This window comes from Octopus sinensis, linkage group LG9 (assembly GCF_006345805.1).
Source record: "Octopus sinensis linkage group LG9, ASM634580v1, whole genome shotgun sequence".
Lineage (NCBI taxonomy): Eukaryota > Metazoa > Mollusca > Cephalopoda > Octopoda > Octopodidae > Octopus > Octopus sinensis.
This window is the reverse complement of record NC_043005.1, coordinates 18,525,333-18,532,832: the sequence shown is the minus strand read 5'-3', so window position 1 is coordinate 18,532,832 and position 7,500 is coordinate 18,525,333. Positions and strand designations below refer to the sequence as shown.

Below are 7,500 nucleotides of genomic sequence, written 5' to 3'. Positions count from 1 at the left end.
ATCCGCCAACATTTCAGTTTAATTTCTCATTTGAGTTCGATATTATTGGTGTTGCTGTAACCGAATATATTTAAGAATTTGGTTGCTTCACATAGCAGCAGTACACTCTCTAAATAAACAAAGCAATTTGCAAGGAGAGAATATCCAATGGATATCAATATTTTAGAATAAAAAGTAAGGTCGTGAGAATTTGAACTTAGAACTTGCAAGACATAACAAGGTAACTCAAGGCATTTTGACACAAAATACTTTCACCTCGAACTTTATTCCCTATGTCGGCATCTGTAGACTTTGATATCAGCATCAAGGAAGGTAAGCTCGAGAAGAGGGTAAAAATTCACTGTGCCGTTGCTGAACACAGAAATTAAATTAAATATATTACCGTAACGTACTTTATCTGCCACTCCTAGAATACACCCCAATCCACTATCAATATCGTTAAAACTTTAGTGAATTGAGGGAAAAATCGTAAGCTACTTTCTGTATTTCAGATTTGTCATGCAATGGTAAAATATGTTCATAATAATGCAATGGCTTCAAATCTTTGCACGACGTCAGCAAATTTAGGTGGATTGGGTCACATGCTTGCCTGTTACTTTAGTTTGTAACTCTGGTGGAGGCGCAATGGCCCAGTGGTTAGGGTAGCGGACTCGCGGTCATAGGATCGCGGTTTCGATTCCCAGACCGGGCGTTGTGAGTGTTTATTGAGCGAAAACACCTAAAGCTCCACGAGGCTCCGGCAGGGGATGGTGGCGATCCCTGCTGTACTCTTTCACCACAACTTTCTCTCACTCTTACTTCCTGTTTCTGTTGTACCTGTATTTCAAAGGGTCGGCCTTGTTACTCTCTGTGTCACACTGAATATCCCCCAGAACTACGTTAAGGGGTACACATGCCTGTGGAGTGCTCAGCCACTTGCACGTTAATTTCACGAGCAAGCTGTTCTGTTGATCGGATCAACTGGAACCCTCGTCGTCGTAACCGACGGAGTGCTTCCCAGTTTGTAACTCTGAAAGGATGAAAGGATGTTTCAGTCATCCGTATGGAACATGAACCACAAAAAGGAAATCTCAACACGGTGCCGACATCTCCTGAGATTCATACACATGTAATCGACGGTTGATTAAAACTTTGCTGACTATGAAGCTGCATTCAGGGGGCGACGGAGGGGGTAATGACGTTTAGCTGATTTCGCTCCTACCAATATCCGTTTCCTCAGAAATTCCCGAAATTATTTTTTTGAGAACACCATATATAATTATGCAGTAATTTTGATTACGACAAAATTCTTTCATTTCAGCCGCCAGATGAAATTGCATCGAGACACAGGTTCTCTATCCAAAAATCAAAGAAAGAAGCATAGACCAGAGAGCTTGTTGATGAATGTGTATGATCACTTCAGAAACAGCTTAGATTGTAACTTCAAAAGCGCCACAGTCTACGTATACAGCAATGAAAATATTTTCAAATCCTTAATAAGCAAAATCTCTTCTCTTCGTTAAACGAACGACATTCATTAGAAATCGAAATCCTAGCTTTGAATGCTGCCGTAAGTCCAGATAGTGTTTCCGAAATAGGTATAATAGATTCTCAGACGTACGGTGTAGCACTTTATTTGAAATATCACGAGGGAGCTTCCAGCGCAATCACTTTGGAAGAATTTTTTGAAACTGAAACAAGTCAGACCACACGTCCAACTACAATTTTTTAATGATTTTGAAAAAAAGTAACTGCACAAATATGTAATTTCAACAGTAATCTTCCGTGACATAATCATACCCAATGTCCTGTCCGCAATACAGCTTGATTCAAATGTAAGATAAAAAGGACACTTGTCAAAGGTTTTTAGATTCTTGAATGAACCAGTGAGTGATTCTATTTCGTCAAAAACAAAACAGGCTGCCTTGTATCTTTTATAACAAATTTCTCCAGTATTGACTTAATAATTAGCAGACCTTCAAAACTAGTCACTTTAACATAAATAGTTCCAAAATAGTTCTCTTTGAATTAGTTATGCTTGTCTACGTTTGCCGACAAAAAAATTATAATAATATGATATCGATGGTTTTAGTCTGCTCCACTGAACAATCGAGGAATTTTGTGACATACGCTTAAATTTAAAAGACCGTCTGTTCAACTAAAAACATTTCCTTTACTAGCCGACTACTCTACAATCGTTATTTCGCTTTTGTGATTATATTCTATTGTTAAATTTGAAATGGCCGCCCTTCCCACCAAATGGTCTTGGAGGTTTCTCTTTCAACTTTTGCTAACAATCAACACATCTAGATCCTTGTTGCATTTGTCACAAGACGTAACTCTTGTAATTACAAATACAACGGCTTATATTCTCTTAAACAGCATTTAATGTCATCTACTTACATAATATATCCTACTTTGTTATTTACTAATTTCAAAACAATTATTTCAGTTCAAACATCTTAGTTTCTCACTTACAAATGGCGATGGGTTCCACAGAATTATAGTAGACACGGTATATTCATGAAAACGAGTTAGAAGACAAGCACACTTGTTTAGAGGACATCGCCACGAGTAGTGAAGCCAAAAAGGAACCAAACCCCAAATTATCTAACCATAAAATTTGTTCTTAATACAATATGGCACGGAATGTCAATAAATATAATTTTTCGATTGAATCTATCTGCATTCTAGGTTATCAAATTAGCCATAAGGATTCGCATCATGAGGTTTCACGTTTAACGTCTTAGGAAATGCTTGTGGCCCTTAATAAAGAATCCTCATTTCGTGCAAGTTTTGTTTGATTATCATCTCCGAAGGGCTCCTTTCTTCTCTGAAAGAATAAAAGATAATCAACACTCAATTTCCACTCTCGGGGGAAGCTGTAATTCCAATTAGTGACAAGTATTGTAGTTTATGAATATCAAATATCACGAAAATATGCAACTCGCTGAATCTGAGGCCGTCCTCGGAAATAATCTTTATCATCGCTCGTTATCTTACATCTCTTTATCGATCACTAAATTCTGACTTCAAATACAATACCTTTGGAGAAAAGAAACAGCTCCGAAATCCTTAGTTTATATGTTATTGAAGACAAAAAGTAAGATTTTATCTACCATGACAGGTGTATCCCAATTGCTTGCTTGACCCCATTCCACTCTAATAGAAGTTAGGTGTTAGAGCATTATGTCGATATCTTTTGAAAAGCCGTGAAATTGCTTCCAATTTTTTAAACATCCGGATGGGAATCTACTGTATCTCACATCTTAAATTCGAAGATATTCTTGTTGCCTAGAACAACAATCTTAAACACTTTGTGACTTAATGTTTACAGAAACGAGTCATACCAACATGGCTTTCTTTACCAGGGAATGTTCTGTTGAATAGATGCATTTGTGATAAGGATGACACACAAGGTTCTCTTATATACTCACATTCGTTCTCTTCGTGGTCGAGAAGATATCGCAGCAAGTAGATACCTGGTCTCGTCAGAAAATAACCCGGATAAGGCCACCGTGAAGCATGGCGGGATTGCCCCAACTGAAGTCTCTCTAACACTTAGCTTAGACTTGTCTGTTTCTAATCCTGATCATACTAACAAAACATCTACTCACGTTATAGTGCTATATAATTCGTATTAGAAAACTAATTGAGATATCTGGTTAGAAAACTAACTGAGACATCTGGTTACACTTTAAAAGATATTTTGAGATATTGTTCTAATGATGTAAGCTGTTTGATCATTTATATTGATCTAATCATATCAGGCTACTCTTTGCGGAAGAATGTGAGAATTTCATGCTATTATAACTACAATAGAAATCTTACCTCTTCATGAGATTCTACAGCTCTTTCTGCTGCCGCCGCATTACTTTCTTTGAAAATTTAGTTCTGATTGTTTTGTCATAGAAGTCATCAGAATATTTGTGAAATAAAGGCTGATTTACACTGTCTTGCCTCTTGGGTTATTCTTACGTATTTAACATATTACTGTATTATATCATGCATACATGAAAAAAATCAGGAACGTGTACGAATCAAAGAAATAACTATAATGTAAATTAACGAAAATGTTCATAAGAATTTCTTTGAAGACCGTAATAGTACAGATGATAGTGCTATAAAAGAAATTAAATATAATGGAAACTCATTCAAAGCAGATGCTAAATATATGAAAGAAGCCACAAGAAAAATGGTAAAAGCAAACAAATAAATAGAAAATGAAAAATATAATGAAATGAATGAAGAGGCATTCTAAAGGTTACTGACTAAACAAACAGAATTATTTCTCTTTAGCCAATGACTTTTGCATAGTACTCGGTTATGCCTGCTTCACATAAACTTTAAGCTCTGCACTGCCTACTGCGTACATAAATCGATCTTTCAGAAGTGTCAGAAGGCAAGGTGTTACCGTAACGTGGGCAGGCAGCTCTAGTGCCTGCCTTCTAGCCCTTACACAGGTGCAGCGCTCTTTAGACAAATAGCAAGGTTTGCCTATCATCCCAACCAGTCTGGTCAGCCAGCAGCTCAAACTGGACACGGTAGGCCGTCCATGATACTTTGCTGTCAAATTCTTGTGACTTCTCTGAATGAGAAATCTACTGCAGTCTTGCACTTCACTGGATCGGGACATAAACACTGAAGCCCCATGATTCAGTCTAGTATACAAAACTACTCTGTGATCACCTGCAGGCACATCCACTCTGGAAGTTTGGGCATCTTGAAAATTCAGCTCATGTATATCAGCCTGAGCCTCAGCAGCACAAAACTTCTCCTGACCTCCATTCTTTCATCGAACCTTTAGAACTGTTGGTCAACAAGCTGCTTACACCGTGTAGCGTCATCACTCACATCACCTCCGTTCTGTTCTGCTGTAGTCCGTCCATCACGCACTTTCTCCTTGAACTGTTGTGGTCCTTCATGCAATGATGTTTAGCCTCTTTCATTACTCTCATCTATGTGTCCAGCTGCCCTGATGATGTAAGAGCAGCTCTTTCTGCTCTTTCCTTAAACTTAGTCTATTACTTTGGTCCTGTAGGATTTCCCTGATTATAGCTAGAGACATCTCTTCCTTGGGGCTAAACATAGAGGGGACAAACAAGGACAGACAAACGGATTAAGTCGATTACCTTGACCCCAGTGCGTAACTGGTACTTAATTTATCGATCCCGAAAGGACGAAAGGCAAAGTCGACCTCGGTGGAATGTGAACTCAGAACATAGCGGCGAACGAAATACGGCTACACATTTCGCCCGGCGTGCTACCGTTTCTGCCAGCTCGCCGCCTTCACTGCTTGAATCCTTTTGCACTCCTTCAGATTCTATGGTGAATAACTGGATCACCGCCACAAAGAAAATCCCACTTCTAACAACAATGTTACAAACGCGCGGCCTCTCTTCTGTACCAACACAGCCCCAACAGCAAAAGTAGTTCTTTCATTGATTTTTACACTGACTGGCGTCTGCTTACTACTTCCCATACACAGAGACTAGCCCTCCTTATCTACTCGTGCATTAATCGAGAATCTCGTAAACATTTGCGTAATTTCTCATCTTCTTGTACTTTACTGTTAACCAATCACCTTCCTAGCCGCTAAGTAAGCTTCACTCTCTGTACACCACCTGACGACAAGAGACATATCATTCATCATATAACATAATTCTGAAAAGTTCTCTGACACTTTAACACGATGCAATAATACAGACTGATTACACAGAATATTACATAATTTTATACAGAAAACAAAACAACTTCACAAATTTACCATAGAAAGTCATAGTTAAGTTAACGCAAACATAGCTTATTCTCTCCATAAGAATATGTTAATAATTGTATTTCTATTATGTGTTCACAACTCAACGGAGGGCCGCTTTTGTGGCCTTGAGCACATAAGAGTTTTGAATATTAAATTCAAATTATGTGGTATTTGTACAGTCTTATGTTGTGTATACTGTGCATATTCAAAACTCTAAGCTTTCAGTTAGGTATTTGTCTGCATTCCCGAAGTAAATTTCATCATAGGGATAATGTATGCTTTCAGTCTTCCCATCGTATACATACATATATACAAATATACATACATATATATATGTACATACATACATAATACATACATACATACATACATACAAATATACATACATACCCACATACACATATGTATGTATACATGCATGTATATACGAGTATGTATGTATTTCCAGAAATTTCTACTCCAGATTATTCTACTTTTAGATTATTGATTGTTAAGGCATTGGTGTTCTTGACAACAATATCTGTCTAATTAGACCTTGATCTCCCTGTCTCTGTGCATTAACATATGTCAGATAACATTCGTTCTTTCCTAGTGTATATGCATATGAACGGGTTTCTCTTGGTATTTCAGGATGCTGGCATTATTTCCAGTGTATATCAGGCACAACTATATTAGGCTTGTAGAAATAATTTTTCTTATATGAAATTTGGCTGACGGAGACAATGCCGTTAATTGTTTCGCCCCACCGCCCACATAATCTGAATCGCTAAATATATTGGAATTCATTACATGCTTTGGTTGCTTCTGAGAGAATGTCTTTAATTCGTTTATACAATACTCCTATCACAGTGATGAGCGATGCGTCTCTTAAACAATATTCTGTAATGTTTTCGTCTCTAACCTCCATCTTCAAGTGTTTGAGTATTGTCTATTTAGAAGCCTTTCATAACATTGAATTATGCATTGCATTTGGCAACCCGAAATGTTGCTTACTTTGCATTTTTTTAATATAATGTATGTTGATTCTCTTTTCTACTTAAGCCTATCATTCATTTCGGTGTCTGTTTTGTATTTGTCGTACTTGAACCCAAGAAAAGGTTTTTGAGAAAGTAAGAAAGTTACTTGCTTTACATTTTCCTTAATATTCACAAGATAATTGTGTAGTTCTACTGTGGATATTTTATAATAGGTTTCTACTTTCACAAGACACGTAACTTCTTGTCTTCGTAGTAAATATAATCTCTTTTCGTGAGATTTTTCGTGGGTTCTTCCAAAGGCAGTTATTATCTTTCTTTGTTTATCAGTCTGGTCTTGCTAATTCATTTAACGTCCAATTCAGAATAGCATAAATGTTACTTATAACAGACACAACCACAAAATTGATGCATATTACATTGTTTGTATTTAGCTCTGTTCTAAGTATTCATCTAATGCGTTTATATTATTCTTTCCCATAATTTTCTTTCATTTAAGTATGCTATATACTATCTTCTCCATTGATTTCTAATTATATCTCTGTTTTTCTTCTATTATCTGTGTTTCTTTAACTCTCTTAGTTTTACTGTTCTTAATTGATTTCCTCTCTTCAAGTTTGTCTTGGCTTATTTTTCTAATCCGAATCTAATATGAGGTTCTCTGGTAAATTCGTGTTCTGTATTCAGCTGTGATTATCATCTGCTCTGTACTACATGACATCGGTCACATGAAAAAGATAGCTGAATATCTCTGCAGAGTATCTGTATCCACGTTCAGTGGCCATTAAC

The 7,500-nt window shown here is 36.9% G+C and overlaps 1 protein-coding gene across 1 annotated transcript in view; it reads right to left on the bottom strand.

Moving 5' to 3' along the window:
- Positions 1-7,500, bottom strand: part of LOC115215846 (sodium- and chloride-dependent glycine transporter 1-like) — a 167,112-nt gene that overhangs the window by 150,873 nt on the left and 8,739 nt on the right. The window lies entirely within an intron of this gene.